This window comes from Haliotis rufescens, unplaced genomic scaffold (assembly GCF_023055435.1).
Source record: "Haliotis rufescens isolate VD_foot unplaced genomic scaffold, xgHalRufe1.0.p SCAF_18, whole genome shotgun sequence".
Taxonomy (NCBI): Eukaryota; Metazoa; Mollusca; class Gastropoda; order Lepetellida; family Haliotidae; genus Haliotis; species Haliotis rufescens.
In genome coordinates this window covers 7166373-7177365 of record NW_025963868.1, presented here as the reverse complement: position 1 = coordinate 7177365, position 10993 = coordinate 7166373, and positions in this window count along the sequence as shown.

Here is a 10993-nt window from a genome sequence, read left to right as displayed (position 1 = left end):
GTGCTCTCTGTGCAACGGTTACTTTGAGTAGTACATATACCTGCAAGGTTTTGAAACTGTCCTTTTTACGAAAGAGGTAAAATAAGTTGAAGTGAATGAGTGCGCACATAAACTTTATTTGTGTTCTCTCGCAAGTGTGTGTGACGGGTGCCACCAGTGGGGTAGAATACACGCTACTGGTCGCGAGCACCTGGTGTCATCACTGTTTGAAATTGACTCATAAAGATATGCTAATGATTGTGCGGGAATCTTTCAAGCAATGGCATCTGCTTTTAGTATATATTTCTCGTGATTAACAAAAGGGTTTTGTTGTTTCCACTTAGATATTTCCGTCTGGATGCAATTACCATTACCACCAAGTACGGATAAGGTAAAAAGGTTAATATATCAATACAAAGATAAATATACATGATGTTTCGCTCCATGTTTATATTCACACAAAAATTGTGAAACATTTAGACTAAGTTTTCAACAAATCATGCTTGTCACAAGAGGCGACTAACGGGATAGGGCGGTCAGGCTCTCTGACTTGGTGGATGCACGTCATCGTTTCCCATTTGCCTAGATCGATCTTCATGATGTCAGTGATTTGATTGTCTGGTCCATACTTGATTATTTACAGACTGCCATTATATAGCTGGAATATTGCTGAGTGTGGTTTCAAAAAACAAACAAACAATCCATTAAAGAAACCAATCCAACATACTAATGTTCAAGGTATTCAACAACAGAACCGTAGTATATCTGTACGATCTTTTACAAAGTACCAGCCATTACATCATCTGAGATCATCTGTTTAACTCCAGTATATCTGTCAGGATTTGCACTAAATATCAGACATTACGTCATCTCAGGTTATCTGATCAGCTCCAGTATATTTATAAGAATTTGCACTAAATATCATATATTACGTAATCTCAGGTCGTCTGATAAGCTCCATTGTATGTCGGGTCTTGTATTAAGTGCTAGCTAATACATAATCTCATCCTTGCTGAACTGTACCAACACATATTAAGACATTCGGGGATCGGTCATCAAGCTGCAGGACCCTTCCTCTGGAATAAACTATCACTTGATGTAAGAACAGCACAGGAACTCTTTTCTGTAAATTCACAATAAAGATCTATCTGAAGAATGAGTGAATGAATATAATTTGTCACCGCCTTTAGCAATACTCCAGCAATACCGCGGACGAGACACCAGAAACAGGCTTCGCAGTAAACAAAAAAACCTTCTAAATGTCCATATGAGTGTGCATACTTGTCAGCAGTTTCCACATAGGTAAATTGCAAGTGAGTCCATGACTTTTGACAGATTAACCACTACATTGTTCTTGCGTTTGTTTCCATCACCGTACAACAATTTAGACTCTGCTCACGAGCAGGCTACTTTTTACTGAGTAATGTCAGTACTCATATAGAACTCACCGAAGTGAGCTGACTGAACCCGAAGTTGAACAAATACAAGTAAAAAAACCAGCCAAAATTTAAGTGAAAATCGGATTGCATCTTGATAACTAAATAACATCAAAATGGCTGTTTCTAACAGAAGTGCTCAACCACGTGCAGCAACACATTTCTACGTAAACATATCTCACAATAAAAGATTACCTACAAATCAAAACTAGATCTAACAGAACCTATTGTGTGCAGAAAGTAATTGTTATTAACCAGAGACCACCGTATGACTAGAAACCCTTCAACCGCAACAGCTCCCGGAGTCCTTCCACCATTATGACCCAGCCCAGACTGATTTCAGATCTCCACTGAGTGCCGCTCGTGCAATCTGTGCTTCCACCAAGCCAGGGGGCACGGGTGGCCCAGTCGTCTAAGGCGCCGATTCGTTGTGCAGAGTTGCGTCCCTTGGCACGCCAGAAACCTATTCAGGCTTTCCTCCCACATTAAGCTGACACGCCGTGATATAACTGGAATACTGTTAAAAGCGGCGTTAAACCCAACTCACTCCACTAAGCCAACAAAGCAGAGCCAACCGCCGACAGAGAGACAGACGTACAGTTTCACAGTCTCACCCCAATTCATTACACTAATGTTACATAGTAAAATCCATACATGTGCCAGCCCATACAAAGATACGAAGATACGAAGATAAGAGTTAGGAGAGACTCTGCTAAGTTGTATTCAAATAACAGCTGCGTGACACTTTTCCCTTTTTGTAAAATATCATTGCAGGGTTTGGACAGAAAAAGTACAAAAATATGATTTGACGAAATATAAGCTGTTTTCTGCATATAAAACAGGTTGATAAAATTTGAGTTATCACGTGGCAATCAGCATTATACACTCGACAATTTGAAATAGCATCAACAACATTTAGATACAGCAAACATTCCCTGTCCTCTAAAGGCCTGTTATAACCCGTCCTAATTTAATTTGGCTAGGAGCAGTGCCACATCTAAATTTAGCCAAATCGCTGCTGTAAGTTCGGGGTATAGGGTGAATGACTCATCAAGTGTATAGTACTGCTTAAAACAACAGTATACATTAAGTTTATTCGTTAAGCTTATTTGGGAAACACTTAACACCATTGCTTCTCTGTGGCAATACAATTCAACTTTTGAAACACAACAATACAAAACATAACGCAACATTTTCAATTAATGTCTATGAAACAATAACGTAATGTGTCGCTGACTGTATAATCAAAAGTAAGATGAATGATTAGCTAGAAACAATAATTATTATGGGATTTTTGTCAGAGATGAGATTTTTTTTCAGACAGTCTTGGTTTTCAGCGTGACGAGCGAACGCTTTAACCACGATGGCTACCCCATCGCTGCTAGCAACGGGTGGATGAACAGGGGTAACAACATTCTATAAGGTAATCATATGTCATAAATAAATTATAAATGCACATTGGCCGATTACTTTAAGGTAATGTTTTGGGTTTTTTTAAAACAAGCACATGTACATTCCATGTTCAGTTTTACTTGGATAACATCACACTACCTTTCAGAACAACAGAACAGTAAGAATTTATTTTGGGGGTAAACTCAGAGGAAATATGCCTCAGCACACACACATTCCACATCCCACACCCAACAACCCCCTTCACATTGTCATTACCAAGGTGATAGTGGTAGTGGTAGTGGTTGTGGTCCTTATTATGGTATAGCAATCATAATGAGAGACGCTGCTGTCTATTCAGTATCTGGGTATACTGGGGACACCGACTTCATGGGACGAGACCGTAGGCGATATGGATATATCACCGCCACAATATTCATTGTCTTGAACTCAATAGTAGCTCCGATTTCACTCTTGTTACTGGATAAATGGCACAATGTTTGTGCATTTTCATCTAACGCCATATCAAATGTCTTTGTACCTTCAAATAAAATCTGCTTATTCTTACCTTCATATGTATATGACACAACTTTATACATATATCTAGTACAGAACATTTTATGATTTGTATCAATATTAAGTGAGACAGCACCCCTCATCACTTTCCCTTTCCTGTCCCGAATAAAGAAATGTGTGAATAGTATTCCTGGCGTCCCCGTCGGGATGTTGCTGGAATTGCGGGGTAAAACCCGACTCACTCACTCACTCACTCACTCACTCACTCACTCACTCACTCACTCGTCCACCCGTCCACCCACTCACTCACTCACTCATGACGAACCTTTCTTATGACACTTCACTCGCTTTAAGCAATGTAAGACATTGTTTTTTTCAAACCGTTGTTGCCGTCATGGTAGAATGGAGATAAAAAAAGAACAAAACCTACTGTGTTTTGAAATTTGATGTAGTCCGACTGTAGATTAGTTACCTCTTAATTTTAATTTGGAACAGAGCGCTCATTGATTTGATATATATTTAGAGGATATTCAATGTGTTTTCTCAAATACCACTTTTATCTCACACTGAATTTTCTATTTATTATATACATGTTTTATTTTTATTACTTGCAATTTATATATTTTTTCGAAAACAGTGTCTGATAAATTACTATGTTCTCCCTGTCGACCCTCTAACACCGCCGTATTTACGGAAAACCCACAAGCACTGCTGTGGTGCTGGCAAGCCAAGAAGCCACACTTGGGAGTATATGACATTCGAACCAATGTTTAAATTAGTTTGGGTGGTGGGGTAGCCTAGTTGTTAAAGCGTTCGCTCGTCATGCTGAACCCAGGTTCGATCCCCCTCATGGGTACAATGTGTGAAGCCCATTTCTGGTGTCCCCTTCCGTGATATTACTTGGATAATTATTAAAAGCGGCGTCTAACCATACACACTCTGTCAAGACAAAAGGATGCAATTCATCACAGAAACCAAGAGCATCCAAATCACAACAAACGTATACTTGCCCTGTAAGAGATCACCCGTTTAATAAACATACAAACTGTGTTACACATTGTTTAATACCAAAACGCGTGCTTATGTACTCTCGGAACACGTTTCACGAACAAATATTGAAAGCTCTCAACATCCTTTGGCTTATTCAACGACATTGCGTGTGGAGATGATAGATCACTGAGAGGAGCTTATGCGCACTCGATTACCCCAGCAACCTTGTTTCCAGACAGTCGTTAGTCTAAGTTAAAGTATGTGAGTTGCGATAGCCTTAGCACTACGATAATTTTATGGAACTGACGCCTGAATTCTAAAGGTGGACCGTTGTATGGTATTAAATTCATACGTTTCAACTTTTGACTTTTTAAAAGTATTATTCTGTTAGTCTCAAATGAATTATGCCTTGGATCGTGTAGGTCTCAGCCTATTCACACTCAACAATATAATTCTAAAAACGTTATAAATGGCAAGTAATAAATATAATACTAAACTCACTCCTGTGTAAAACCAATTTTATGATACTCGTGAATAGTTGTGGTATCTGACTAGTTTTCGCTTATGTGAAGTAGTATAGGCAATGGGGGTTCTGGCTCAAATGTCAGAACACCTGTCTTTGCCCAAACCAAAGCTGCTATCAGGTTCATTTTGGTGTTAAGTTTATGTGAATGTCCAACGATCGTCATGCGACAAAGCTAAATTGTAATCAAAAGGGGTTCTGGCACCACCTTAGCCATTCCCGAACCCTATCAATGCTTCTATTTGGGTCTTACGTTTATAAGAATTATGTGATGACGATCCATGTCTGTTCTTACAAAAAGGAACGAGTGTTTTCAAGGGTAAGAACAACCAATTAAACGAATGAGAACAAAAGTGCATACGCATCGGTAAAATGCCTCCAAGAAGTGACATTCCAGAATCGGCATACACAAAGATACGATCCACGGAGACGGGGTTCCAGGAGGCCAAAAGCCTCCATAGGATTGGGCATGCATGTTACAAGATGATCCAGCAGAGACAAGAGGTACACATCCACATGAAGTATCTTTTTCGGAAACACATGCAGGATCCAAATGGTGAGATCCTTGAAATCTGCCTAGAAATAATGCAGGGTACCCCAAAACATGTTTCTACCCTAAGAAGAATACAGAATCTTAGCAGAGGCGAGAGAAGGAAACCGTTTCTACAGATTCGTCCATCTACGAGACTTCCCTAGGCAACTTCGTGAACTATATAGGCTTGTGACATTGAGATTGAACATTTTTTCGTAAAACGAATCATCTGTATCTTAGTTCCAGATGTACCACATATTGAGAATCTCACCCGAGTGCCTTTTGATATCAAATATATCAACGAGTGTTGATTTCCAATATCATTCTTGAATCGCAATACGCATAAAAAGCTTTTTGGGGCAAACTTCACATTATTGGCGTATGAATACGTTGAGCAAAATCGTGTGAACGAGAACAAACAAACTTTTTGTGTGTGCCTTCATTGATAACAAATAGTGCAAAATACAATTACTATTATCGGCACTAAAGACACAGTTCATACGGCAAAAATAATGCATGATTGCATTGTTATGCACTTTATCACCCAAAACCATTTCAAGGTAAGAACATATTAACAGCAGTAAGTAAATAACATCTGCGGAGATGTCGACATCTCTAAGTTTGTGGCAGAAGCCAGAGGAGTGTAAATCAGCATTTGAATCACTGTCTATCACGGCAATTTAGCATGTTTTTTTGAGAATAATTGACATTAATTGTAAAAGTGCCACCTGAAATGTTACTCGATCCAAACACTGATAAAATGTGGTTCCGTTTTAGTGAAGAAGTGCATGAACTGTAGGAAGCACATGTTGAGTTCAAAGCAGGCGGCATGGTAGCCCCTGACCGGTCTCACTATATCGCGAACAGCTGGCATTGTTGTCCTCCTTGTTCACTTCAGAAGAACGCGGTTCAAGTGCTCTGGATTTTGAACCTGAAAGTGAGTGAGTGTTTTGGGTTTAACGCTGCTTTTAACAGTATTCCAGTTATATCACGGCGTGTCAGCTTAATGTGGGAGGAAAGCCTGAAGAGATGCAGGTCTTAGACGTTTACTACTTTTTGTGAAACCCACGAGTACGGGTACGGTACTGACAAACCTTGAAACATAATGGGTTGAACCAAGATTCGAACCCACAATCATAATTTCTGGCGTCCCCAAGGGACTCAGCCCTGCACAGCGAATTGCGGCGCCTAGACGACTGGGCCGTCCGTGCTCCCTGATCCTGAAAGAAAGGAGAATATTTCACTGTGTTGTTCCGAGTTATATGGTAATAAATTTTGATGCTGTGTATGTTTTTCATGGCCTGATATCTGCAGAAGATGAAACGGCGGGACGTTTGCATCAAAACTTGTCTCCATTGCCGTTGTGGCTATACTCTATAACCTTGACAACATGGACGTCGCAGGTCCGTCAACATGGGACACCTCGAACTGATCGCCTAGAGCGAACACCTTTAGCGCAATACGTAGTATGAATCTGTCTTGTGCTCTACTTTATTTGTTTGTTGTTTAACACTGCACTCAGCAATATCCCAGCCATATGACTGTGGTCTGTAACGAATCTGGACCAGATGATCCAGTGATTGACATCAAGAGGATCGATCTCCGCAAATTGGATACGATGACATACATCAACCAATACACCGAGTCTGACCACCCGACCCCGTTAGCCGCCTCTTAAGATAATATATCCCGGTTATGCTGGTTGTGTCTCCATGAGTAAGTAACAAGTTCTGCTGGTAAAACATTGTGAGAGAATATCTCCTGGATATGCCTGTTGTGTCTCCATGAGTGAGTAACATGTTCCGCTTGTCCATCATTGTAGGTTCATATCTTTTGGTAATGCCACTCATGCACATAAATAAGTGATATGTGCTACTTCTTCATTATATTTAAATAGGGCTTAGGTATTTAATTTACAGTAACACTCCACTCTAAAAGTATTTCAATATTAGTGGAGGGAATCAGATCATTCTTCATTTCCGGAAGTCAGTTTTCCCCTAAAGGTATACATTGTTATCAATAATCTACACCGAATCTACCGCCTCCGAGGTCTAGTGGTAGAGCCTTAGCCCGGAGAACGGAAGGTCCCGGATTCGATCCCCGGCCGCGTCATACCATAAGATGTCAAAAGATGGTACTTGTTGTTACCCTGTCTGGCACTAAGGGGCTAAAAGAAGGACTGGTCGGCTCGGAGTCAGTGTGATTTATAGATGATATCTCAGTGACCTGGCACTATAAATCGGCATCAGTCCGGACTAGTACAAGCAGCCACAGACACGTGCATGCACACCGCTATTTAAATACAATAATGTTGGACGCGAGGTTAAACCCAATTTCACTGCACCTCTTTTACACATACAGAAAGTCGTCGCTTTATACGTGAAAGGGAGATAAATCGTGTATTGTTATTGGTACTGTTCATTACGTCCATTCACTCTCAGTCAACAAGACGAACATGAAACACCATCCCACAAACAACGCATAAGTACACTCTCCAGCAATGATATTGTGTTCAAAATGTCCTTGCTTCTGAAATACTCATCTTCCTTTTCTTCTGCATTCAACGTTTTTTTGCCAGCATGCCCAAGGGAAATGAAGGGGGCGTTGGTTTCACATGCTCTTTCTAATACATCATTAACAGCATAAATCATACAGCATAGCCACAGAATGTTGAAACACGGAGGTACTTGGTTGATACTTATGTATGGTGAAAGCATAAAGATAAAGACCTGTCCCACCTTATTCCATCGACTGTTAAACATTGCACCTGTCCATCCCATGGCTTACCTTGCGGTTACTCATCACTTCTGTATATTGTGGAATAATAGTTTTTGACAGTGACCTGTTATTAACAAATTGCATGAATCCTGATATGTGAGTGCGTGAGTGAGTATGGTTTTACGCCGCTTTTAGCAATATTCCAGCAATATCACGGCGGGGGACACCAGAAATGGGCTTCACACATTGTACCCATGTCGGGAATCAAACCCGGGTCTTCGAACGAACGAGCGAACGCTTTAACCACTAGACTACCCGACCGCCCCCTTGATATGTGATGTGATATGTGATCCATCATTGACCTGTTGAATTAATGGGACTGAGCCTGCCATCAGAACCCGTCTCAGGTATGGCTGAATAGCATTTGCGGCTGAGACGGGTCGGCATGGAATGACATGAGAGATTGTCGATTTTGTGCAACAAGTCCGTTTCATGATTTCACGACATTTCACGCCAACATGCATGTGAAAGAGGTGTCACTGTCGTGGTCCTGATACAGTGAATTGTGTATGTTGTGCTTAAATGTACGTGTTGATCACCATGTTTGATACGCTGACGGTAGGAAGTGCATGCTCGGTGTACCAGTGAGTGTATGCATTTGTATTTGTTCTAGTTTTCATGGCCTTTCGAAGAGTGCCGTGTTTTCTGTGTGTACGTTGGACAGGAAGGAAGGAGGCAGTTGCAGTGGCATATATGCGTGGTTCGGCTGGTGTGAATCATGCACATCGCCGGGGTGTCTTCTGCTTTTATACACTCTTGTAATAAACTCGCATCCCACATTGTTGTTCTCGCCAGGGAAAGATATGCGGTGAGGTAACGTTGATTTTCAGTCCCTCGCCTGCCTTATAGTAATGTTTGCTTTCTCTGAAGGCTACCTCGATCATCTTATTTATTTCTGTTTTATATTTTCACACATCTCTTAACCGAAAGAGGCTCAAAGTGCCCTATTTTTATTTTTTCGAAGCGCATTCTGAAACACAAATGATTGTTGACGAAGATGGCGATGAATGTCGGTCACAGGTTCTTGAATGTCATGGTAAATTCTATGTATGCCCCTGGAATAAGGTCGGAATAAATCGTTGTACACAGAAGAATACACAGGAAACCTTTTCCTCTTTGACAGGTAGATACAACGAGACCAACCTGTAGGAAAGAACTTGGGCGATGGGGCAGCCTAGTGGATAAGAAGGCCGCGATATAACTGGGATACTGTAAAAATCCAACTCACTCACTCACAAGTGGTTAAGACGTTCCCTCGTCACGCCGAAAACCCGGGTTCGATTTCCCACATGGGTACAATGTGAGAAATCAAAGTTTGGTGTATCCCACATTGCTGGAATATTGCTAAATGTGGCGTACAACCACACTCACAGGCTCACAAAGGAGGAAACTGGAAAAAATCTTGTGAAAACCGACACCTCTAAAATGATTAAACAGGAAACCCACCACATACATCAGACATATACACATGCACAAAAGTTAAGCGCCACCCACCATCTTTGTGATGCAAGTTTGACCCGTGAAGATTCCGGGATAGAATAGGTCTTCAGCAACCCATGCTTGCCGTAAAAGGTGACTATGCTTGTCGTAAAAGGCGACTAACGGGATCGGGTGGTCAGGCTCGCTGACTTGGTTGATGCATGTCATCGATCCCAATTGCGTGGATTGATGCTCATGATATCAATCACTGGATTGTCTGGTCCAGACTCGATTATTTATAAAGACCGCCGTCATATAGCTGGAATATTGCTAAAAGCGGCGTAAAACAACAAATCAACCAACCAACAAAGCAAATTTATCTTGTGTTCCAAAAAAATATGAGCAGAATGGAATTTTACCGTAGACCAGAAATTGAAGGATTAGAATACATGAAAAACTTTTTTGTCATGTAAATGTCATGATATCAGCAGACCATATCAGGTGTCACATAGACACTCTAGGGAGTGCAAGTAACGTCAGTAACGTGTGTATGATCCACGGACATTGAACCCAGCTTCAACCCTACGCCTCATACTCATTACAAGTCGTTGAATGCTTCTCTGAGGCAAACGGATCCATTCTTCATGAAGTGCGGCTTCAAGTCCAGCGATATTTTGAACTGGGGGATCACAATGTCTGATTTTCCGGCCCAGAATGTCCCAGAGATGCTCAATCGGATTAAGATCCAGACTACAGGAAGGCCAAGGAAGAGTGGCACCAACAGTTCGTAGCAGCATTCGACACTCGTCAGACCAATGGATCCCTCTACAGTTGGCCAAGTTCCATCGACTACGGGCACGACACCATATCAGACGATTCTGCATGTGCCTCTCAGTCAGTTGAGGACGTTTTACTGGTCTTCTGGCGTTATAACCACCCGCTCTGAGGCGACGCCTTACGGTCATCGTCGAGAGTCTCTGATGGGCAATCCACTGCAGTCTTAAATCTGTTGAAGTGTTAAAAGGATTTCGTCTGACTATCCTCTCTGTTAGAGGTCTTTCTTGGCCTATCCGACCTATGCCTGTCATTGACATCATTGGTTTGACCATGTTTGACAATCAAACGAGTGAAAACACTGTGATAACGACCCATTTGTCTTGCAATGGCCCTGCATGACATGCCAGCATTTTTCATGCCTATCACTTGCCATCTTTCAGCGATCGTTAACTTTCTCCTCACCATGGCTGATTTTCAACCTCTATTGGAAGGGGAATCAAACACAGGAGCAAAATGCAACCACGTGTCTGAAACTTGAATTTCACTATTTATAGGGTAGGGGAACTGCAGCAACACGTAAAGCACGCTTTTATTGTGGTATCTGGACAAATTTGGGTTCATGAAACTATGGAAGCCTAATTCAGTCATACATCA